The sequence below is a fragment of the Salvelinus fontinalis genome, chromosome 1, assembly GCF_029448725.1.
Source record: "Salvelinus fontinalis isolate EN_2023a chromosome 1, ASM2944872v1, whole genome shotgun sequence".
Taxonomy (NCBI): domain Eukaryota; kingdom Metazoa; phylum Chordata; class Actinopteri; order Salmoniformes; family Salmonidae; genus Salvelinus; species Salvelinus fontinalis.
The window spans coordinates 92569534-92591234 of NC_074665.1; the positions used below are offsets into that span (position 1 = coordinate 92569534).

The window sequence follows — 21701 nt, forward strand, 5'->3', positions numbered from 1 at the left end:
ATAAATGACGGGTTTAGATACTACATGACGGGTTTAGATACTACATGACGGGTTTAGATACTACATGACGGGTTTAGATACTAGATTATATGTTTAGATACTACATGATATGTTTAGATACTACATGACGGGTTTAGATACTACATGACGGGTTTAGATACTACATGACGGGTTTAGATACTAGATGACGGGTTTAGATACTACATGACAGGTTTAGATACTACATGACGGGTTTAGATACTACATGACGGGTTTAGATACTACATGACGGGTTTAGATACTAGATGACAGGTTTAGATACTACATGACGGGTTTAGTTACTAGATGACGGGTTTAGAAACTACATGACGGGTTTAGATACTACATGACGGGTTTAGATACTACATGACGGGTTTAGATACTACATGACGGGTTTAGATACTAGATGACGGGTTTAGATACTACATGACGGGTTTAGATACTAGATGACGGGTTTAGAAACTACATGACGGGTTTAGATACTAGATGACGGGTTTAGAAACTACATGACGGGTTTAGATACTACATGACGGGTTTAGATACTAGATGACGGGTTTAGAAACTACATGACGGGTTTAGATACTACATGACGGGTTTAGATACTAGATGACGGGTTTAGAAACTACATGACGGGTTTAGATACTACATGACGGGTTTAGATACTACATGACGGGTTTAGATACTAGATGACGGGTTTAGATACTAGATGACAGGTTTAGATACTAGATGACGGGTTTAGATACTAGATGACGGGTTTAGATACTAGATGACAGGTTTAGATACTACATGACGGGTTTAGATACTACATGACGGGTTTAGATACTACATGACGGGTTTAGATACTACATGACGGGTTTAGATACTACATGACGGGTTTAGATACTACATGACGGGTTTAGATACTACATGACGGGTTTAGATACTAGATTATATGTTTAGATACTACATGATATGTTTAGATACTACATGACGGGTTTAGATACTACATGACGGGTTTAGATACTACATGACGGGTTTAGATACTAGATGACGGGTTTAGATACTACATGACAGGTTTAGATACTAGATGACGGGTTTAGATACTAGATGACAGGTTTAGATACTACATGACGGGTTTAGATACTACAAGACGGGTTTAGATACTAGATGACGGGTTTAGATACTAGATGACGAATTTAGAAAGTACATGACGGTTTTAGATACTACATGACGGGTTTAGATACTACATGACGGGTTTAGATACTAGATGACAGGTTTAGATACTACATGACGGGTTTAGATACTAGATGACGGGTTTAGAAACTACATGACGGGTTTAGATACTAGATGACGGGTTTAGAAACTACATGACGGGTTTAGATACTACATGACGGGTTTAGATACTAGATGACGGGTTTAGAAACTACATGACGGGTTTAGATACTACATGACGGGTTTAGATACTAGATGACGGGTTTAGATACTAGATGACGAATTTAGAAACTACATGACGGTTTTAGATACTACATGACGGGTTTAGATACTACATGACGGGTTTAGATACTAGATGACAGGTTTAGATACTACATGACGGGTTTAGATACTAGATGACGGGTTTAGAAACTACATGACGGGTTTAGATACTAGATGACGGGTTTAGAAACTACATGACGGGTTTAGATACTACATGACGGGTTTAGATACTAGATGACGGGTTTAGAAACTACATGACGGGTTTAGATACTACATGACGGGTTTAGATACTAGATGACGGGTTTAGAAACTACATGACGGGTTTAGATACTACATGACAGGTTTAGATACTACATGACGGGTTTAGATACTACATGACGGGTTTAGATACTACATGACGGGTTTAGATACTACATGACGGGTTTAGATACTAGATGACAGGTTTAGATACTAGATGACGGGTTTAGATACTACATGACGGGTTTAGATACTAGATGACGGGTTTAGATACTAGATGACGGGTTTAGATACTACATGACGGGTTTAGATACTACATGACAGGTTTAGATACTAGATGACGGGTTTAGATACTAGATGACAGGTTTAGATACTAGATGACGGGTTTAGATACTACATGACGGGTTTAGATACTACATGACAGGTTTAGATACTACATGACGGGTTTAGATACTACATGACGGGTTTAGATACTACATGACGGGTTTAGATACTACATGACGGGTTTAGATACTAGATTATATGTTTAGATACTACATGATATGTTTAGATACTACATGACGGGTTTAGATACTACATGACGGGTTTAGATACTACATGACGGGTTTAGATACTACATGACGGGTTTAGATACTACATGACGGGTTTAGATACTAGATGACAGGTTTAGATACTAGATGACGGGTTTAGATACTACATGACGGGTTTAGATACTAGATGACGGGTTTAGATACTAGATGACGGGTTTAGATACTACATGACGGGTTTAGATACTACATGACAGGTTTAGATACTAGATGACGGGTTTAGATACTAGATGACGGGTTTAGATACTAGATGACGGGTTTAGATACTACATGACGGGTTTAGATACTACATGACAGGTTTAGATACTACATGACGGGTTTAGATACTACATGACGGGTTTAGATACTACATGACGGGTTTAGATACTACATGACGGGTTTAGAAACTACATGACGGGTTTAGATACTAGATTATATGTTTAGATACTACATGATATGTTTAGATACTACATGACGGGTTTAGATACTACATGACGGGTTTAGATACTAGATGACGGGTTTAGATACTACATGACGGGTTTAGATACTAGATGACGGGTTTAGATACTACATGACGGGTTTAGATACTACATGACAGGTTTAGATACTAGATGACGGGTTTAGATACTAGATGACAGGTTTAGATACTAGATGACGGGTTTAGATACTACATGACGGGTTTAGATACTACATGACAGGTTTAGATACTACATGACGGGTTTAGATACTACATGACGGGTTTAGATACTACATGACGGGTTTAGATACTACATGACGGGTTTAGATACTAGATTATATGTTTAGATACTACATGATATGTTTAGATACTACATGACGGGTTTAGATACTACATGACGGGTTTAGATACTACATGACGGGTTTAGATACTAGATGACAGGTTTAGATACTAGATGACGGGTTTAGATACTAGATGACGGGTTTAGATACTACATGACGGGTTTAGATACTACATGACAGGTTTAGATACTACATGACGGGTTTAGATACTACATGACAGGTTTAGATACTAGATGACGGGTTTAGATACTACATGACGGGTTTAGATACTAGATGACGGGTTTAGATACTAGATGACGGGTTTAGATACTACATGACGGGTTTAGATACTACATGACAGGTTTAGATACTAGATGACGGGTTTAGATACTAGATGACAGGTTTAGATACTAGATGACGGGTTTAGATACTACATGACGGGTTTACATACTACATGACAGGTTTAGATACTACATGACGGGTTTAGATACTACATGACGGGTTTAGATACTACATGACGGGTTTAGATACTACATGACGGGTTTAGATACTACATGACGGGTTTAGATACTAGATTATATGTTTAGATACTACATGATATGTTTAGATACTACATGACGGGTTTAGATACTACATGACGGGTTTAGATACTACATGACGGGTTTAGATACTAGATGACGGGTTTAGATACTACATGACAGGTTTAGATACTACATGACGGGTTTAGATACTACATGACGGGTTTAGATACTACATGACGGGTTTAGATACTAGATGACAGGTTTAGATACTACATGACGGGTTTAGTTACTAGATGACGGGTTTAGAAACTACATGACGGGTTTAGATACTACATGACGGGTTTAGATACTACATGACGGGTTTAGATACTACATGACGGGTTTAGATACTAGATGACGGGTTTAGATACTACATGACGGGTTTAGATACTAGATGACGGGTTTAGAAACTACATGACGGGTTTAGATACTAGATGACGGGTTTAGAAACTACATGACGGGTTTAGATACTACATGACGGGTTTAGATACTAGATGACGGGTTTAGAAACTACATGACGGGTTTAGATACTACATGACGGGTTTAGATACTAGATGACGGGTTTAGAAACTACATGACGGGTTTAGATACTACATGACGGGTTTAGATACTACATGACGGGTTTAGATACTAGATGACGGGTTTAGATACTAGATGACAGGTTTAGATACTAGATGACGGGTTTAGATACTAGATGACGGGTTTAGATACTAGATGACAGGTTTAGATACTACATGACGGGTTTAGATACTACATGACGGGTTTAGATACTACATGACGGGTTTAGATACTACATGACGGGTTTAGATACTACATGACGGGTTTAGATACTACATGACGGGTTTAGATACTACATGACGGGTTTAGATACTACATGACGGGTTTAGATACTAGATTATATGTTTAGATACTACATGATATGTTTAGATACTACATGACGGGTTTAGATACTACATGACGGGTTTAGATACTACATGACGGGTTTAGATACTAGATGACGGGTTTAGATACTACATGACAGGTTTAGATACTACATGACGGGTTTAGATACTACATGACGGGTTTAGATACTACATGACGGGTTTAGATACTAGATGACAGGTTTAGATACTACATGACGGGTTTAGTTACTAGATGACGGGTTTAGAAACTACATGACGGGTTTAGATACTACATGACGGGTTTAGATACTACATGACGGGTTTAGATACTACATGACGGGTTTAGATACTAGATGACGGGTTTAGATACTACATGACGGGTTTAGATACTACATGACGGGTTTAGAAACTACATGACGGGTTTAGATACTAGATGACGGGTTTAGAAACTACATGACGGGTTTAGATACTACATGACGGGTTTAGATACTAGATGACGGGTTTAGAAACTACATGACGGGTTTAGATACTACATGACGGGTTTAGATACTAGATGACGGGTTTAGAAACTACATGACGGGTTTAGATACTACATGACGGGTTTAGATACTACATGACGGGTTTAGATACTAGATGACGGGTTTAGATACTAGATGACAGGTTTAGATACTAGATGACGGGTTTAGATACTAGATGACGGGTTTAGATACTAGATGACAGGTTTAGATACTACATGACGGGTTTAGATACTACATGACGGGTTTAGATACTACATGACGGGTTTAGATACTACATGACGGGTTTAGATACTACATGACGGGTTTAGATACTAGATGACGGGTTTAGATACTACATGACGGGTTTAGATACTAGATGACGGGTTTAGAAACTACATGACGGGTTTAGATACTACATGACGGGTTTAGATACTACATGACGGGTTTAGATACTACATGACGGGTTTAGATACTAGATTATATGTTTAGATACTACATGATATGTTTAGATACTACATGACGGGTTTAGATACTAGATGACGGGTTTAGATACTAGATGACAGGTTTAGATACTAGATGACGGGTTTAGATACTACATGACGGGTTTAGATACTACATGACGGTTTTAGATACTACATGACAGGTTTAGATACTAGATGACGGGTTTAGATACTAGATGACAGGTTTAGATACTAGATGACGGGTTTAGATACTACATGACAGGTTTAGATACTAGATGACGGGTTTAGATACTAGATGACAGGTTTAGATACTACATGACGGGTTTAGATACTACATGACGGGTTTAGATACTAGATGACGGGTTTAGATACTAGATGACGAATTTAGAAACTACATGACGGGTTTAGATACTACATGACGGGTTTAGATACTACATGACGGGTTTAGATACTACATGACGGGTTTAGATACTAGATGACAGGTTTAGATACTACATGACGGGTTTAGATACTAGATGACGGGTTTAGAAACTACATGACGGGTTTAGATACTAGATGACGGGTTTAGAAACTACATGACGGGTTTAGATACTACATGACGGGTTTAGATACTAGATGACGGGTTTAGATACTACATGACGGGTTTAGATACTAGATGACGGGTTTAGAAACTACATTACGGGTTTAGATACTACATGACGGGTTTAGATACTAGATGACGGGTTTAGAAACTACATGACGGGTTTAGATACTACATGACGGGTTTAGATACTACATGACGGGTTTAGATACTACATGACGGGTTTAGATACTACATGACGGATTTAGATACTACATGACGGGTTTAGATACTAGATGACAGGTTTAGATACTAGATGACGGGTTTAGATACTAGATGACGGGTTTAGATACTACATGACGGGTTTAGATACTACATGACAGGTTTAGATACTACATGACGGGTTTAGATACTACATGACGGGTTTAAATACTACATGACGGGTTTAGATACTACATGACGGGTTTAGATACTAGATGACAGGTTTAGATACTAGATGACGGGTTTAGATACTACATGACGGGTTTAGATACTACATGACGGGTTTAGATACTACATGACGGGTTTAGATACTACATGACGGGTTTAGATACTAGATTATATGTTTAGATACTACATGATATGTTTAGATACTACATGACGGGTTTAGATACTAGATGACGGGTTTAGATACTAGATGACAGGTTTAGATACTAGATGACGGGTTTAGATACTACATGACGGGTTTAGATACTACATGTCGGGTTAAGATACTACATGACGGGTTTAGATACTACATGACAGGTTTAGATACTAGATGACGGGTTTAGATACTAGATGACAGGTTTAGATACTAGATGACGGGTTTAGATACTACATGACAGGTTTAGATACTAGATGACGGGTTTAGATACTAGATGACAGGTTTAGATACTACATGACGGGTTTAGATACTACATGACGGGTTTAGATACTAGATGACGGGTTTAGATACTAGATGACGAATTTAGAAAAAACATGACTGTTTTAGATACTACATGACGGGTTTAGATACTACATGACGGGTTTAGATACTACATGACGGGTTTAGATACTAGATGACAGGTTTAGATACTACATGACGGGTTTAGATACTAGATGACGGGTTTAGAAACTACATGACGGGTTTAGATACTAGATGACGGGTTTAGAAACTACATGACGGGTTTAGATACTACATGACGGGTTTAGATACTAGATGACGGGTTTAGATACTACATGACGGGTTTAGATACTTGATGACGGGTTCAGAAACTACATGACGGGTTTAGATACTACATGACGGGTTTAGATACTAGATGACGGGTTTAGAAACTACATGACGGGTTTAGATACTACATGACGGATTTAGATACTAGATGACGGGTTTAGATACTACATGACGGGTTTAGATACTACATGACGGGTTTAGATACTACATGACAGGTTTAGATACTAGATGACGGGTTTAGATACTAGATGACAGGTTTAGATACTAGATGACGGGTTTAGATACTACATGACGGGTTTAGATACTACATGACAGGTTTAGATACTAGATGACGGGTTTAGATACTAGATGACAGGTTTAGATACTACAAGACGGGTTTAGATACTAGATGACAGGTTTAGATACTAGATGACGGGTTTAGAAACTACATGACGGGTTTAGATACTACATGACGGGTTTAGATACTACATGACGGGTTTAGATACTACATGACGGGTTTAGATACTAGATGACAGGTTTAGATACTAGATGACAGGTTTAGATACTACATGACGGGTTTAGATACTAGATGACGGGTTTAGATACTAGATGACAGGTTTAGATACTAGATGACGGGTTTAGATACTAGATGACGGGTTTAGATACTAGATTATATGTTTAGATACTACATGATATGTTTAGATACTACATGACGGGTTTAGATACTACATGACGGGTTTAGATACTACATGACGGGTTTAGATACTAGATGACGGGTTTAGATACTACATGACGGGTTTAGATACTACATGACGGGTTTAGATACTACATGACGGGTTTAGATACTACATGACGGGTTTAGATACTACATGACAGGTTTAGATACTAGATGACGGGTTTAGATACTAGATGACAGGTTTAGATACTAGATGACGGGTTTAGATACTAGATGACGGGTTTAGATACTAGATGACAGGTTTAGATACTACATGACGGGTTTAGATACTAGATGACAGGTTTAGATACTAGATGACGGGTTTAGATACTACATGACGGGTTTAGATACTACATGACAGGTTTAGATACTAGATGACGGGTTTAGATACTAGATGACAGGTTTAGATACTAGATGACGGGTTTAGATACTACATGACGGGTTTAGATACTAGATGACAGGTTTAGATACTAGATGACGGGTTTAGATACTACATGACGGGTTTAGATACTAGATGACAGGTTTAGATACTAGATGACGGGTTTAGATACTGCATGACGGGTTTAGATACTACATGACGGGTTTAGATACTACATGACGGGTTTAGATACTACATGACGGGTTTAGATACTACATGACGGGTTTAGATACTAGATGACGGGTTTAGATACTACATGACGGGTTTAGATACTACATGACGGGTTTAGATACTACATGACAGGTTTAGATACTACATGACGGGTTTAGATACTACATGACGGGTTTAGATACTAGATTATATGTTTAGATACTACATGATATGTTTAGATACTACATGACGGGTTTAGATACTAGATGACGGGTTTAGATACTAGATGACAGGTTTAGATACTAGATGACGGGTTTAGATACTACATGACGGGTTTAGATACTACATGTCGGGTTTAGATACTACATGACGGGTTTAGATACTACATGACAGGTTTAGATACTAGATGACGGGTTTAGATACTAGATGACAGGTTTAGATACTAGATGACGGGTTTAGATACTACATGACAGGTTTAGATACTAGATGACGGGTTTAGATACTACATGACGGGTTTAGATACTACATGACGGGTTTAGATACTAGATGACGGGTTTAGATACTAGATGACGAATTTAGAAACTACATGACTGTTTTAGATACTACATGACGGGTTTAGATACTACATGACGGGTTTAGATACTACATGACGGGTTTAGATACTGGATGACAGGTTTAGATACTACATGACGGGTTTAGATACTAGATGACGGGTTTAGAAACTACATGACGGGTTTAGATACTAGATGACGGGTTTAGAAACTACATGACGGGTTTAGATACTACATGACGGGTTTAGATACTAGATGACGGGTTTAGATACTACATGACGGGTTTAGATACTTGATGACGGGTTCAGAAACTACATGACGGGTTTAGATACTACATGACGGGTTTAGATACTAGATGACGGGTTTAGAAACTACATGACGGGTTTAGATACTACATGACGGGTTTAGATACTAGATGACGGGTTTAGATACTACATGACGGGTTTAGATACTACATGACGGGTTTAGATACTAGATGACGGGTTTAGATACTACATGACGGGTTTAGATACTACATGACAGGTTTAGATACTAGATGACGGGTTTAGATACTAGATGACAGGTTTAGATACTACAAGAGTCCTTGCAAAATTCTCATTAAGCAGTTTCTGTAGTGTAGTGGTTATCACGTTCGCTTCAATCGCGAAAGGTCCGCGGTTCGAAACCGGGTGGAAACAGTGCTCTTTGACACATACAGTAAGAACTGTATTTATAACAGAGAATATTAATATTTTGGAAATTCAAATACATGCAGTGAATATCAGTAAAATTTGGTTTAGTCCTTGCAAAACTTATATGCAGCAGTTTCTCTAGTGTAGTGGTTATCACGTTCGCTTCACACGCGAAAGGTCCCCGGTTCGAAACCGGGTGGTAAAAAAGTGCTCTTTGACACATTCAGTAAGAACTGTATTTATAACAGAGAAAAATAATATTTTGGATATTCAAATACATGCAGTGAATATCAGTAAAATTTGGTTTAGTACTTGCACAATTTACATTCAGCAGTTTCTGTAGTGTAGTGGTTATCACGTTCGCTTTACAAGCGAAAGGTCCCCGGTTCGAAACTGTGCGGAAACAGTGCTCTTTGACACATTCAGTAAGAACTGTATTTATAACAGAGAAAAATAATATTATGGAAATTCAAATACATGCAGTGAATATCAGTAAAATTTGGTTTAGTCCATGCAAAAATCACATGCAACAGTTTCTGTAGTGTAGTGGCTATCACGTTCGCATAACACGTGGAAGGTCCCCGGTTCGAAACCGAGTGGAAACAGTGCTCATCGCTTTTGACACATCCAGTAAGAACTTCATTTATGACAGAGAATAGTTGCTTTCATAAATGACTTTTTTGGAAATTCAAATACATGCAGTGAATATCAGTAAAATTTGGTTCAGTCCTTGCAAAAATCACATGCAGCAGTTTCTGTATTGTAGTGGTTATCACGTTCGCTTTACACGCGAAAGGTCCCCGGTTCGAAACCGGGCGGAAACAGTGCTCTTTGACACATCCAGTAAGAACTGTCTTTATAACAGAGAATAATAATATTTTGGAAATTCAAATACATGCAGTGAAAATCAGTAAAATTTGGTTTAGTCCTTGCAAAACTTACATGCAGAAGTTTCTCTAGTGTAGTGGTTATCACGTTCGCTTCACACGCGAAAGGTCCCCGGTTCGAAACCGGGTGGTAAACAGTGCTCTTTGACACATTCAGTAAGAACTGTATTTATAACAGAGAATAATAATATTTTGGAAATTCAAATACATGCAGTGAATATCAGTAAAATATGGTTTAGTCCTTGCAAAATTCTTATGCAGCAGTTTCTGTAGTGTAGTGGTTATCACGTTCGCTTCACACGCGAAAGGTCCTCAGTTCGAAACCGGGTGGAAACAGTGCTCTTTGACACATTCTGTAAGAACTGTAGTTATGACAGAGACTAATAATATTTTGGAAATTCAAATACATGCAGTGAATATCAGTAAAATTTGGTTTAGTCCTTGCAAAACTTACATGCAGCAGTTTCTGTAGTGTAGTGGTTATCACGTTCGCTTCACACGCGAAAGGTCCCCGGTTCGAAACCGGGTGGTATACAGTGCTCTTTGACACATTCAGTAAGAACTGTATTTATAACAGAGAATAATAATATTTTGGATATTCAAATACATGCAGTGAATATCAGTAAAATTTGTTTTAGTCCTTGCAAAAATTACATGCAGAAGTTTCTGTAGTGTAGTGGTTATCACGTTTGCTTCACACGCGAAAGGTCCCCGGTTCGAAACAGGGTGGTAAACAGTGCTCTTTGACACATTCAGTAAGAACTGTATTTATAACAGAGAAAAATAATATTTTGGAAATTCAAATACATGCAGTGAATATCAGTAAAATATGGTTTAGTCCTTGCAAAATTCTCATGCAGCAGTTTCTGTAGTGTAGTGGTTATTAGGTTCGCTTCACACGCGAAAGGTCCCCGGTTCGAAACTGGGTGGAAACAGTGCTCTTTGACACATTTTGTAAGAACTGTAGTTATAACAGAGAATAATAATATTTTGGAAATTCAAATACATGCAGTGAATATCATAAAATTTGGTTTAGTCCTTGCAAAAGGTCCCCGGTTCGAAACCGGGCGGAAACAGTGCTCTTCGACACATCCAGTGAGAACTGTATTTATAACAGAGAATAATAATATTTTGGAAATTCAAATACATGCAGTGAATATCAGTAAAGTTTGGTTTTCTCCTTGCAAAACTTACATGCAGCAGTTTCTCTAGTGTAGTTGTTATCAAGATCGCTTCACATGCGAAAGGTCCCCGGTTCGAAACCGGTTGGAAAAAGTGCTCATCGATAGATTCAGTAAGAACTGTATTTATAACAGAGAATAATAATATTTTGGAAATTCAAATACATGCAGTGAATATCAGTAAAATTTGGTTTAGTCCTTGCAAAACTTACATGCAGCAGTTTCTCTAGTGTAGTGGTTATCACGATAGCTTCACATGCGAAAGGTCCCCGGTTCGAAACCGGGTGGAAACAGTGCTCTTTGACACATTCTGTAAGAACTGTATTTATAACAGAGAATAACAATATTTTGGAAATTCAAATACATGCAGTGATTATCAGTAAAATTTGGTTTAGTCCTTGCAAAAGGTCCCCGGTTCGAAACCGGGCGGAAACAGTGCTCTTTGACACATCCAGTGAGAACTGTATTTATAACAGAGAATAATAATATTTTGGAAATTCAAATACATGAATTGAATATCAGTAAAAATATGGTTTAGTCCTTGCAAAAATCACACGCAGCAGTTTCTGTATTGTAGTGGTTATCACGTTCGCTTTACACGCGAAAGGTCCCCGGTTCGAAACCGGGCGGAAACAGGGCTCTTTGACAATTTCTGTAAGAACTGTATTTATAACAGAGAATAATAATATTTTGGAAATTCAAATACATGCAGTGAATATCAGTAAAATTTGGTTTAGTCCTTGCAAAACTTACATGCAGCAGTTTCTGTAGTGTAGTGGTTATCACGTTCGCGTCACACGCGAAAGGTCCCCGGGTGGAAACAGTGCTCTTTGACACATTCAGAAAGAACTGTATTTATAACAGAGAATAACAATATTTTGGAAATTCAAATACATGCAGTGATTATCAGTAAAATTTGGTTTAGTCCTTGCAAAAGGTCCCCGGTTCGAAACCGGGCGGAAACAGTGCTCTTCAACACATCCAGTGAGAACTGTATTTATAACAGAGAATAATAATATTTTGGAAATTCAAATACATGCAGTGAATATCAGTAAAATTTGGTTTAGTCCTTGCAAAACTTACATGCAGTAGTTTCTGTAGTGTAGTGGTTATCACGTTCGCTTTACACGTGAAAGGTCCCCGGTTCGAAACCGGGCGGAAACAGGGCTCTTTGACACATTCTGTAAGAACTGTAGGTATAACAGAGAATAACAATATTTTGGAAATTCAAATACATGCAGTGATTATCAGTAAAATTTGGTTTAGTCCTTGCAAAAGGTCCCCGGTTCGAAACCGGGCGGAAACAGTGCTCTTCGACACATCCAGTGAGAACTGTATTTATAACAGAGAATAATAATATTTTGGAAATTCAAATACATGCAGTGAATATCAGTAAAGTTTGGTTGAGTCCGTGCAAAACTTACATGCAGCAGTTTCTCTAGTGTAGTGGTTATCACGATCGCTTCACATGCGAAAGGTCCCCGGTTCGAAACCGGGTGGAAACAGTGATCTTTGACCCATTTAGTAAGAACTGTATTTATAACAGAGAATAATAATATTTTGGAAATTCAAATACATGCAGTATATATCAGTAAAATTTGGTTTAGTCCTTGCAAAACTTCCATTCAGCAGTTTCTGTAGTGTAGTGGTTATCACGTTCGCTTCACACGCGAAAGGTCCCCGGTTCGAAACCGGGTGGAAACAGTGCTCTTTGACCACTTTAGTAAGAACTGTATTTATAACATAGAATAATAATATTTTGGAAATTCAAATACATGCAGTGATTATCAGTAAAATTTGGTTTAGTCCTTGCAAAAGGTCCCCGGTTCGAAACCGGGCGGAAACAGTGCTCTTCGACACATCCAGTGAGAACTGTATTTATAACAGAGAATAATAATATTTTGGAAATTCAAATACATGCAGTGAATATCAGTAAAGTTTGGTTGAGTCCGTCCAAAACTTACATGCAGCGGTTTCTCTAGTGTAGTGGTTATCACGATCGCTTCACATGCGAAAGGTCCCCGGTTCGAAACCGGGTGGAAACAGTGCTCTTTGACACATTCAGTAAGAACTGTATTTATAACAGAGAAAAATAATATTTTGGAAATTCACATACATGCAGTGAATATCAGTAAAAATATGGTTTAGTCCCTGCAAATTTCCCATGCAGCAGGTTCTGTAGTGTAGTGGTTATCACGTTCGCTTTACACACGAAAGGTCCCCGGTTCGACACCGGGTGGAAACACTGCTCATCGATAGATTCAGTAAGAACTGTATTTATAACAGAGAATAATAATATTTTGGAAATTCAAATACATGCAGTGAATATCAGTAAAATTTGGTTTAGTCCTTTCAAAACTTACATGCAGCAGTTTCTCTAGTGTAGTGGTTATCACGTTCGCTTCACATGCGAAAGGTCCCCGGTTCGAAAACGGGTGGAAACATTGCTCTTTGACACATTCTGTAAGAACTGTATTTATAACAGAAAATAATAATATTTTGGAAATTCAAATACATGCAGTGAATATCAGTAAAATTTGGTTTAGTCCTTGCAAAACTTACATGCAGCAGTTTCTGTAGTGTAGTGGTTATCACGTTCGCTTCACACGCGAAAGGTCCCCGGGTGGAAACAGTGCTCTTTGACACATTCAGAAAGAACTGTATTTATAACAGAGAATAACAATATTTTGGAAATTCACATACATGCAGTGAATATCAGTAAAAATATGGTTTAGTTCCTGCAAATTTCCCATGCAGCAGTTTCTGTAGTGTAGTGGTTATCACGTTCGCTTTACACGCGAAAGGTCCCCGGTTCGACATCGGGTAGAAACACTGCTCATCGATAGATTCAGTAAGAACTGTATTTATATCAGAGAATAATAATATTTTGGACATTCAAATACATGCAGTGAATATCAGTAAAATTTGGTTTAGTCCTTGCAAAAGTTCCATGCAGCAGTTTCTGTAGTGTAGTGGTTATCACGTTCGCTTCACACGCAAAAGGTCACTGGTTCGAAACCGTGTGGAAACAGTGCACTTCGATAGATTCAGTAAGAACTGTATTCATAACAGAGAAAAATAATATTTTGGAAATTCAAATACATGCAGTGAATATCAGTAAAATTTGGTTTAGTCCTTGCAAAATGTCCCCTTTTTGAAACCGGGCGGAAACAGTGCTCTTCGACACATCCAGTGAGAACTGTATTTATAACAGAGAATAATAATATTTTGGAAATTCAAATACATGCAGTGAATATCAGTAAAATTTGGTTTAGTCCTTGCAAAACTTACATGCAGCAGTTTCTGTAGTGTAGTGGTTATCACGTTCGCTTCACACGCGAAAGGTCCCCGGTTCGAAACCGGGTGGAATCAGTGCTCTTTGACACATTCAGTAAGAACTGTATTAATAACAGAGAATAATAATATTTTTGGAAATTCAAATACATGCAGTGAATATCAGTAAAATTTGGTTTAGTCCTTGCAAAACTTACATGCAGCAGTTTCTGTAGTGTAGTGGTTATCACGTTTGCTTCACACGCGAAAGCTCCCCGGTTCGAAACCGGGTGGAAACAGTGCTCTTTGACCCCTTTAGTAAGAACTGTATTTATAACATAGAATAATAATATTTTGGAAATTCAAATACATGCAGTGAATATCAGTAAAATTTGGTTTAGTCCTTGCAAAACTTACATGCAGCAGTTTCTCTAGTGTAGTGGTTATCACGATAGCTTCACATGCGAAAGGTCCCCGGTTCGAAACCGGGTGGAAACAGTGCTCTTTGACACATTCTGTAAGAACTGTATTTATAACAGAGAATAACAATATTTTGGAAATTCAAATACATGCAGTGATTATCAGTAAAATTTGGTTTAGTCCTTGCAAAAGGTCCCCGGTTCGAAACCGGGCGGAAACAGTGCTCTTTGACACATCCAGTGAGAACTGTATTTATAACAGAGAATAATAATATTTTGGAAATTCAAATACATGAATTGAATATCAGTAAAAATATGGTTTAGTCCTTGCAAAAATCACACGCAGCAGTTTCTGTATTGTAGTGGTTATCACGTTCGCTTTACACGCGAAAGGTCCCCGGTTCGAAACCGGGCGGAAACAGGGCTCTTTGACAATTTCTGTAAGAACTGTATTTATAACAGAGAATAATAATATTTTGGAAATTCAAATACATGCAGTGAATATCAGTAAAATTTGGTTTAGTCCTTGCAAAACTTACATGCAGCAGTTTCTGTAGTGTAGTGGTTATCACGTTCGCGTCACACGCGAAAGGTCCCCGGGTGGAAACAGTGCTCTTTGACACATTCAGAAAGAACTGTATTTATAACAGAGAATAACAATATTTTGGAAATTCAAATACATGCAGTGATTATCAGTAAAATTTGGTTTAGTCCTTGCAAAAGGTCCCCGGTTCGAAACCGGGCGGAAACAGTGCTCTTCAACACATCCAGTGAGAACTGTATTTATAACAGAGAATAATAATATTTTGGAAATTCAAATACATGCAGTGAATATCAGTAAAATTTGGTTTAGTCCTTGCAAAACTTACATGCAGTAGTTTCTGTAGTGTAGTGGTTATCACGTTCGCTTTACACGTGAAAGGTCCCCGGTTCGAAACCGGGCGGAAACAGGGCTCTTTGACACATTCTGTAAGAACTGTAGGTATAACAGAGAATAACAATATTTTGGAAATTCAAATACATGCAGTGATTATCAGTAAAATTTGGTTTAGTCCTTGCAAAAGGTCCCCGGTTCGAAACCGGGCGGAAACAGTGCTCTTCGACACATCCAGTGAGAACTGTATTTATAACAGAGAATAATAATATTTTGGAAATTCAAATACATGCAGTGAATATCAGTAAAGTTTGGTTGAGTCCGTGCAAAACTTACATGCAGCAGTTTCTCTAGTGTAGTGGTTATCACGATCGCTTCACATGCGAAAGGTCCCCGGTTCGAAACCGGGTGGAAACAGTGATCTTTGACCCATTTAGTAAGAACTGTATTTATAACAGAGAATAATAATATTTTGGAAATTCAAATACATGCAGTATATATCAGTAAAATTTGGTTTAGTCCTTGCAAAACTTCCATTCAGCAGTTTCTGTAGTGTAGTGGTTATCACGTTCGCTTCACACGCGAAAGGTCCCCGGTTCGAAACCGGGTGGAAACAGTGCTCTTTGACACATTCAGTAAGAACTGTATTAATAACAGAGAATAATAATATTTTGGAAATTCAAATACGTGCAGTGAATATCAGTAAAATTTGGTTTAGTCCTTGCAAAACTTACATGCAGCAGTTTCTCTAGTGTAGTGGTTATCACGATCGCTTCACATGCGAAAGGTCCCCGTGTTCAAAACCGGGTGGAAACAGTGCTCTTTGACACATTCAGTAAGAACTGTATTTATAACAGAGAAAAATAGTATTTTGGAAATTCACATACATGCAGTGAATATCAGTAAAAATATGGTTTAGTCCCTGCAAAATTCCCATGCAGCAGTTTCTGTAGTGTAGTGGTTATCACGTTCGCTTTACACGCGAAAGGTCCCCGGTTCGACACCGGGCGGAAACAGTGCTCATCGATAGATTCAGTAAGAACTGTATTTATAACAGAGAATAATAATATTTTGGAAATTCAAATACATGCAGTGAATATCAGTAAAATTTGGTTTAGTCCTTGCAAAAGGTCCCCGGTTCGAAACCGGGCGGAAACAGTGCTCATCGATAGATTCAGTAAGAACTGTATTTATAACAGAGAATAATAATATTTTGGAAATTCAAATACATGCAGTGAATATCAGTAAAATTTGGTTTAGTCCTTGCAAAACTTACATGCAGCAGTTTCTCTAGTGTAGTGGTTATCACGTTCGCTTCACATGCGAAAGGTCCCCGGTTCGAAACCGGGTGGAAACAGGGATCTTTGACAAATTCAGTAAGAACTGTATTTATAACAGAGAATAATAATATTTTGGAAATTCAAATACATGCAGTGAATATCAGTAAAATTTGGTTTAGTCCTTGCAAAAATCACACGCAGCAGTTTCTGTATTGTAGTGGTTATCACGTTCGCTTTACACGCGAAAGGTCCCCGGTTCAAAACCGGGCGGAAACAGGGCTCTTTGACAATTTCTGTAAGAACTGTATTTATAACAGAAAATAATAATATTTTGGAAATTCAAATACATGCAGTGAATATCAGTAAAATTTGGTTTAGTCCTTGCAAAACTTACATGCAGCAGTTTCTGTAGTGTAGTGGTTATCACGTTCGCTTCACACGCGAAAGGTCCCCGGGTGGAAACAGTGCTCTTTGACACATTCAGAAAGAACTGTATTTATAACAGAGAATAACAATATTTTGGAAATTCACATACATGCAGTGAATATCAGTAAAAATATGGTTTAGTCCCTGCAAATTTCCCATGCAGCAGTTTCTGTAGTGTAGTGGTTATCACGTTCGCTTTACACGCGAAAGGTCCCCGGTTCGACATCGGGTGGAAACACTGCTCATCGATAGATTCAGTAAGAACTGTATTTATATCAGAGAATAATAATATTTTGGACATTCAAATACATGCAGTGAATATCAGTAAAATTTGGTTTAGTCCTTGCAAAAGTTCCATGCAGCAGTTTCTGTAGTGTAGTGGTTATCACGTTCGCTTCACACGCAAAAGGTCACTGGTTCGAAACCGTGTGGAAACAGTGCACTTCGATAGATTCAGTAAGAACTGTATTCATAACAGAGAAAAATAATATTTTGGAAATTCAAATACATGCAGTGAATATCAGTAAAATTTGGTTTAGTAAATGCAAAATGTCCCCTTTTTGAAACCGGGCGGAAACAGTGCTCTTCGACACATCCAGTGAGAACTGTATTTATAACAGAGAATAATAATATTTTGGAAATTCAAATACATGCAGTGAATATCAGTAAAATTAGGTTTAGTCCTTGCAAAACTTACATGCAGCAGTTTCTGTAGTGTAGTGGTTATCATGTTCGCTTCACACGCGAAAGGTCCCCGGTTCGAAACCGGGTGGAAACAGTGCTCTTTGACCCATTTAGTAAGAACTGTATTTATAACAGAGAATAATAATATTTTGGAAATTCAAATACATGCAGTATATATCAGTAAAATTTGGTTTAGTCCTTGCAAAACTTCCATTCAGCAGTTTCTGTAGTGTAGTGGTTATCACGTTCGCTTCACACGCGAAAGGTCCCCGGTTCGAAACCGGGTGGAATCAGTGCTCTTTGACACATTCAGTAAGAACTGTATTAATAACAGAGAATAATAATATTTTTGGAAATTCAAATACATGCAGTGAATATCAGTAAAATTTGGTTTAGTCCTTGCAAAACTTACATGCAGCAGTTTCTGTAGTGTAGTGGTTATCACGTTTGCTTCACACGCGAAAGGTCCCCGGTTCGAAACCGGGTGGAAACAGTGCTCTTTGACCACTTTAGTAAGAACTGTATTTATAACATAGAATAATAATATTTTGGAAATTCAAATACATGCAGTGATTATCAGTAAAATTTGGTTTAGTCCTTGCAAAAGGTCCCCGGTTCGAAACCGGGCGGAAACAGTGCTCTTCGACACATCCAGTGAGAACTGTATTTATAACAGAGAATAATAATATTTTGGAAATTCAAATACATGCAGTGAATATCAGTAAAGTTTGGTTGAGTCCGTCCAAAACTTACATGCAGCGGTTTCTCTAGTGTAGTGGTTATCACGTTCGCTTCACATGCGAAAGGTCCCCGGTTCGAAAACGGGTGGAAACATTGCTCTTTGACACATTCTGTAAGAACTGTATTTATAACAGAAAATAATAATATTTTGGAAATTCAAATACATGCAGTGAATATCAGTAAAATTTGGTTTAGTCCTTGCAAAACTTACATGCAGCAGTTTCTGTAGTGTAGTGGTTATCACGTTCGCTTCACACGCGAAAGGTCCCCGGGTGGAAACAGTGCTCTTTGACACATTCAGAAAGAACTGTATTTATAACAGAGAATAACAATATTTTGGAAATTCACATACATGCAGTGAATATCAGTAAAAATATGGTTTAGTTCCTGCAAATTTCCCATGCAGCAGTTTCTGTAGTGTAGTGGTTATCACGTTCGCTTTACACGCGAAAGGTCCCCGGTTCGACATCGGGTAGAAACACTGCTCATCGATAGATTCAGTAAGAACTGTATTTATATCAGAGAATAATAATATTTTGGACATTCAAATACATGCAGTGAATATCAGTAAAATTTGGTTTAGTCCTTGCAAAAGTTCCATGCAGCAGTTTCTGTAGTGTAGTGGTTATCACGTTCGCTTCACACGCAAAAGGTCACTGGTTCGAAACCGTGTGGAAACAGTGCACTTCGATAGATTCAGTAAGAACTGTATTCATAACAGAGAAAAATAATATTTTGGAAATTCAAATACATGCAGTGAATATCAGTAAAATTTGGTTTAGTCCTTGCAAAATGTCCCCTTTTTGAAACCGGGCGGAAACAGTGCTCTTCGACACATCCAGTGAGAACTGTATTTATAACAGAGAATAATAATATTTTGGAAATTCAAATACATGCAGTGAATATCAGTAAAATTTGGTTTAGTCCTTGCAAAACTTACATGCAGCAGTTTCTGTAGTGTAGTGGTTATCACGTTCGCTTCACACGCGAAAGGTCCCCGGTTCGAAACCGGGTGGAATCAGTGCTCTTTGACACATTCAGTAAGAACTGTATTAATAACAGAGAATAATAATATTTTTGGAAATTCAAATACATGCAGTGAATATCAGTAAAATTTGGTTTAGTCCTTGCAAAACTTACATGCAGCAGTTTCTGTAGTGTAGTGGTTATCACGTTTGCTTCACACGCGAAAGCTCCCCGGTTCGAAACCGGGTGGAAACAGTGCTCTTTGACCCCTTTAGTAAGAACTGTATTTATAACATAGAATAATAATATTTTGGAAATTCAAATACATGCAGTGAATATCAGTAAAATTTGGTTAAGTCCTTTCAAAAATCACATGCAGCAGTTTCTGTCGTGTAGTGGTTATCGCGTTCGCTTTACACGCGAAAGGTCCCCGGTTCGAAACCGGGCGGAAACAGTGCTCTTTGACACATTCAGTAAGAGCTGTATTTATAACAGAGAAAAATAATATTTTGGAAATTCAAATACATGCAGTGAATATCAGTAAATTTTGGTTTAGTCCTTGCAAAAGGTCCCCGGTTCGAAACCGGGCGGAAACAGTGCTCTTCGACACATCCAGTGAGAACTGTATTTATAACAGAGAATAATAATATTTTGGAAATTCAAATACATGCAGTGAATATCAGTAAAATTTGGTTTAGTCCTTGCAAAACTTACATGCAGCAGTTTCTCTAGTGTAGTGGTTATCACGACAGCTTCACATGCGAAAGGTCCCCGGTTCGAAACCGGGTGGAAACAGTGCTCTTTGACCCCTTTAGTAAGAACTGTATTTATAACATAGAATAATAATATTTTGGAAATTCAAATACATGCAGTGAATATCAGTAAAATTTGGTTTAGTCCTTGCAAAAATCACATGCAGCTGTTTCTGTCGTGTAGTGGTTATCGCGTTCGCTTTACACGCGAAAGGTCCCCGGTTCGAAACCGGGCGGAAACAGTGCTCTTTGACACATTCAGTAAGAGCTGTATTTATAACAGAGAATAATAATATTTTGGAAATTCAAATACATGCAGTGAATATCAGTAAAATTTGGTTGATTCCTTGCAAAACTTACATGCAGCAGTTTCTGTAGTGTAGTGGTTATCTCGTTCGCTTTACACGCGAAAGGTCACCGGTTCAACAACGTGCGGAAACAGTGCTCATCGATAGATTCAGTAAGAACTGTATTTATAACAGAGAATAATAATATTTT

General features: G+C 38.0%; 32 non-coding genes across 32 annotated transcripts; all 32 read left to right on the forward strand.

Annotated features, from left to right (window-relative positions):
* The first annotated feature begins 10053 nt into the window (after window positions 1-10053).
* trnav-uac (transfer RNA valine (anticodon UAC)) lies at window positions 10054-10126 on the forward strand. Its single transcript has one exon. It is a non-coding gene; the product is annotated as a tRNA-Val (tRNA).
* A 345-nt stretch (window positions 10127-10471) lies between these two features.
* trnav-uac (transfer RNA valine (anticodon UAC)) lies at window positions 10472-10544 on the forward strand. The gene has a single exon. It is a non-coding gene; the product is annotated as a tRNA-Val (tRNA).
* A 126-nt stretch (window positions 10545-10670) lies between these two features.
* Window positions 10671-10744, forward strand: trnav-cac (transfer RNA valine (anticodon CAC)). Its single transcript has one exon. It is a non-coding gene; the product is annotated as a tRNA-Val (tRNA).
* A 126-nt stretch (window positions 10745-10870) lies between these two features.
* trnav-cac (transfer RNA valine (anticodon CAC)) lies at window positions 10871-10943 on the forward strand. The gene has a single exon. It is a non-coding gene; the product is annotated as a tRNA-Val (tRNA).
* A 126-nt stretch (window positions 10944-11069) lies between these two features.
* trnav-cac (transfer RNA valine (anticodon CAC)) lies at window positions 11070-11143 on the forward strand. The gene has a single exon. It is a non-coding gene; the product is annotated as a tRNA-Val (tRNA).
* Window positions 11144-12350: 1207 nt separating this feature from the next.
* trnav-uac (transfer RNA valine (anticodon UAC)) lies at window positions 12351-12423 on the forward strand. The gene has a single exon. It is a non-coding gene; the product is annotated as a tRNA-Val (tRNA).
* Window positions 12424-12879: 456 nt separating this feature from the next.
* trnav-uac (transfer RNA valine (anticodon UAC)) lies at window positions 12880-12952 on the forward strand. The gene has a single exon. It is a non-coding gene; the product is annotated as a tRNA-Val (tRNA).
* A 268-nt stretch (window positions 12953-13220) lies between these two features.
* On the forward strand, window positions 13221-13293 carry trnav-cac (transfer RNA valine (anticodon CAC)). The gene has a single exon. It is a non-coding gene; the product is annotated as a tRNA-Val (tRNA).
* Window positions 13294-13419: 126 nt separating this feature from the next.
* Window positions 13420-13492, forward strand: trnav-cac (transfer RNA valine (anticodon CAC)). Its single transcript has one exon. It is a non-coding gene; the product is annotated as a tRNA-Val (tRNA).
* A 268-nt stretch (window positions 13493-13760) lies between these two features.
* On the forward strand, window positions 13761-13833 carry trnav-cac (transfer RNA valine (anticodon CAC)). The gene has a single exon. It is a non-coding gene; the product is annotated as a tRNA-Val (tRNA).
* A 127-nt stretch (window positions 13834-13960) lies between these two features.
* Window positions 13961-14033, forward strand: trnav-uac (transfer RNA valine (anticodon UAC)). The gene has a single exon. It is a non-coding gene; the product is annotated as a tRNA-Val (tRNA).
* Window positions 14034-14159: 126 nt separating this feature from the next.
* On the forward strand, window positions 14160-14232 carry trnav-cac (transfer RNA valine (anticodon CAC)). Its single transcript has one exon. It is a non-coding gene; the product is annotated as a tRNA-Val (tRNA).
* Window positions 14233-14547: 315 nt separating this feature from the next.
* On the forward strand, window positions 14548-14620 carry trnav-uac (transfer RNA valine (anticodon UAC)). Its single transcript has one exon. It is a non-coding gene; the product is annotated as a tRNA-Val (tRNA).
* A 467-nt stretch (window positions 14621-15087) lies between these two features.
* trnav-cac (transfer RNA valine (anticodon CAC)) lies at window positions 15088-15160 on the forward strand. The gene has a single exon. It is a non-coding gene; the product is annotated as a tRNA-Val (tRNA).
* A 127-nt stretch (window positions 15161-15287) lies between these two features.
* Window positions 15288-15360, forward strand: trnav-cac (transfer RNA valine (anticodon CAC)). Its single transcript has one exon. It is a non-coding gene; the product is annotated as a tRNA-Val (tRNA).
* Window positions 15361-15828: 468 nt separating this feature from the next.
* On the forward strand, window positions 15829-15901 carry trnav-uac (transfer RNA valine (anticodon UAC)). The gene has a single exon. It is a non-coding gene; the product is annotated as a tRNA-Val (tRNA).
* Window positions 15902-16357: 456 nt separating this feature from the next.
* On the forward strand, window positions 16358-16430 carry trnav-uac (transfer RNA valine (anticodon UAC)). Its single transcript has one exon. It is a non-coding gene; the product is annotated as a tRNA-Val (tRNA).
* Window positions 16431-16698: 268 nt separating this feature from the next.
* trnav-cac (transfer RNA valine (anticodon CAC)) lies at window positions 16699-16771 on the forward strand. Its single transcript has one exon. It is a non-coding gene; the product is annotated as a tRNA-Val (tRNA).
* A 126-nt stretch (window positions 16772-16897) lies between these two features.
* On the forward strand, window positions 16898-16970 carry trnav-cac (transfer RNA valine (anticodon CAC)). The gene has a single exon. It is a non-coding gene; the product is annotated as a tRNA-Val (tRNA).
* A 327-nt stretch (window positions 16971-17297) lies between these two features.
* Window positions 17298-17370, forward strand: trnav-uac (transfer RNA valine (anticodon UAC)). The gene has a single exon. It is a non-coding gene; the product is annotated as a tRNA-Val (tRNA).
* A 268-nt stretch (window positions 17371-17638) lies between these two features.
* Window positions 17639-17711, forward strand: trnav-cac (transfer RNA valine (anticodon CAC)). The gene has a single exon. It is a non-coding gene; the product is annotated as a tRNA-Val (tRNA).
* A 126-nt stretch (window positions 17712-17837) lies between these two features.
* trnav-uac (transfer RNA valine (anticodon UAC)) lies at window positions 17838-17910 on the forward strand. Its single transcript has one exon. It is a non-coding gene; the product is annotated as a tRNA-Val (tRNA).
* A 315-nt stretch (window positions 17911-18225) lies between these two features.
* trnav-uac (transfer RNA valine (anticodon UAC)) lies at window positions 18226-18298 on the forward strand. Its single transcript has one exon. It is a non-coding gene; the product is annotated as a tRNA-Val (tRNA).
* A 467-nt stretch (window positions 18299-18765) lies between these two features.
* trnav-cac (transfer RNA valine (anticodon CAC)) lies at window positions 18766-18838 on the forward strand. Its single transcript has one exon. It is a non-coding gene; the product is annotated as a tRNA-Val (tRNA).
* Window positions 18839-18964: 126 nt separating this feature from the next.
* trnav-cac (transfer RNA valine (anticodon CAC)) lies at window positions 18965-19037 on the forward strand. Its single transcript has one exon. It is a non-coding gene; the product is annotated as a tRNA-Val (tRNA).
* Window positions 19038-19164: 127 nt separating this feature from the next.
* On the forward strand, window positions 19165-19237 carry trnav-cac (transfer RNA valine (anticodon CAC)). Its single transcript has one exon. It is a non-coding gene; the product is annotated as a tRNA-Val (tRNA).
* Window positions 19238-19505: 268 nt separating this feature from the next.
* Window positions 19506-19578, forward strand: trnav-cac (transfer RNA valine (anticodon CAC)). The gene has a single exon. It is a non-coding gene; the product is annotated as a tRNA-Val (tRNA).
* Window positions 19579-19893: 315 nt separating this feature from the next.
* Window positions 19894-19966, forward strand: trnav-uac (transfer RNA valine (anticodon UAC)). The gene has a single exon. It is a non-coding gene; the product is annotated as a tRNA-Val (tRNA).
* A 467-nt stretch (window positions 19967-20433) lies between these two features.
* trnav-cac (transfer RNA valine (anticodon CAC)) lies at window positions 20434-20506 on the forward strand. The gene has a single exon. It is a non-coding gene; the product is annotated as a tRNA-Val (tRNA).
* Window positions 20507-20633: 127 nt separating this feature from the next.
* Window positions 20634-20706, forward strand: trnav-cac (transfer RNA valine (anticodon CAC)). Its single transcript has one exon. It is a non-coding gene; the product is annotated as a tRNA-Val (tRNA).
* A 126-nt stretch (window positions 20707-20832) lies between these two features.
* trnav-uac (transfer RNA valine (anticodon UAC)) lies at window positions 20833-20905 on the forward strand. Its single transcript has one exon. It is a non-coding gene; the product is annotated as a tRNA-Val (tRNA).
* Window positions 20906-21372: 467 nt separating this feature from the next.
* Window positions 21373-21445, forward strand: trnav-uac (transfer RNA valine (anticodon UAC)). The gene has a single exon. It is a non-coding gene; the product is annotated as a tRNA-Val (tRNA).
* Window positions 21446-21701: the final 256 nt, after the last annotated feature.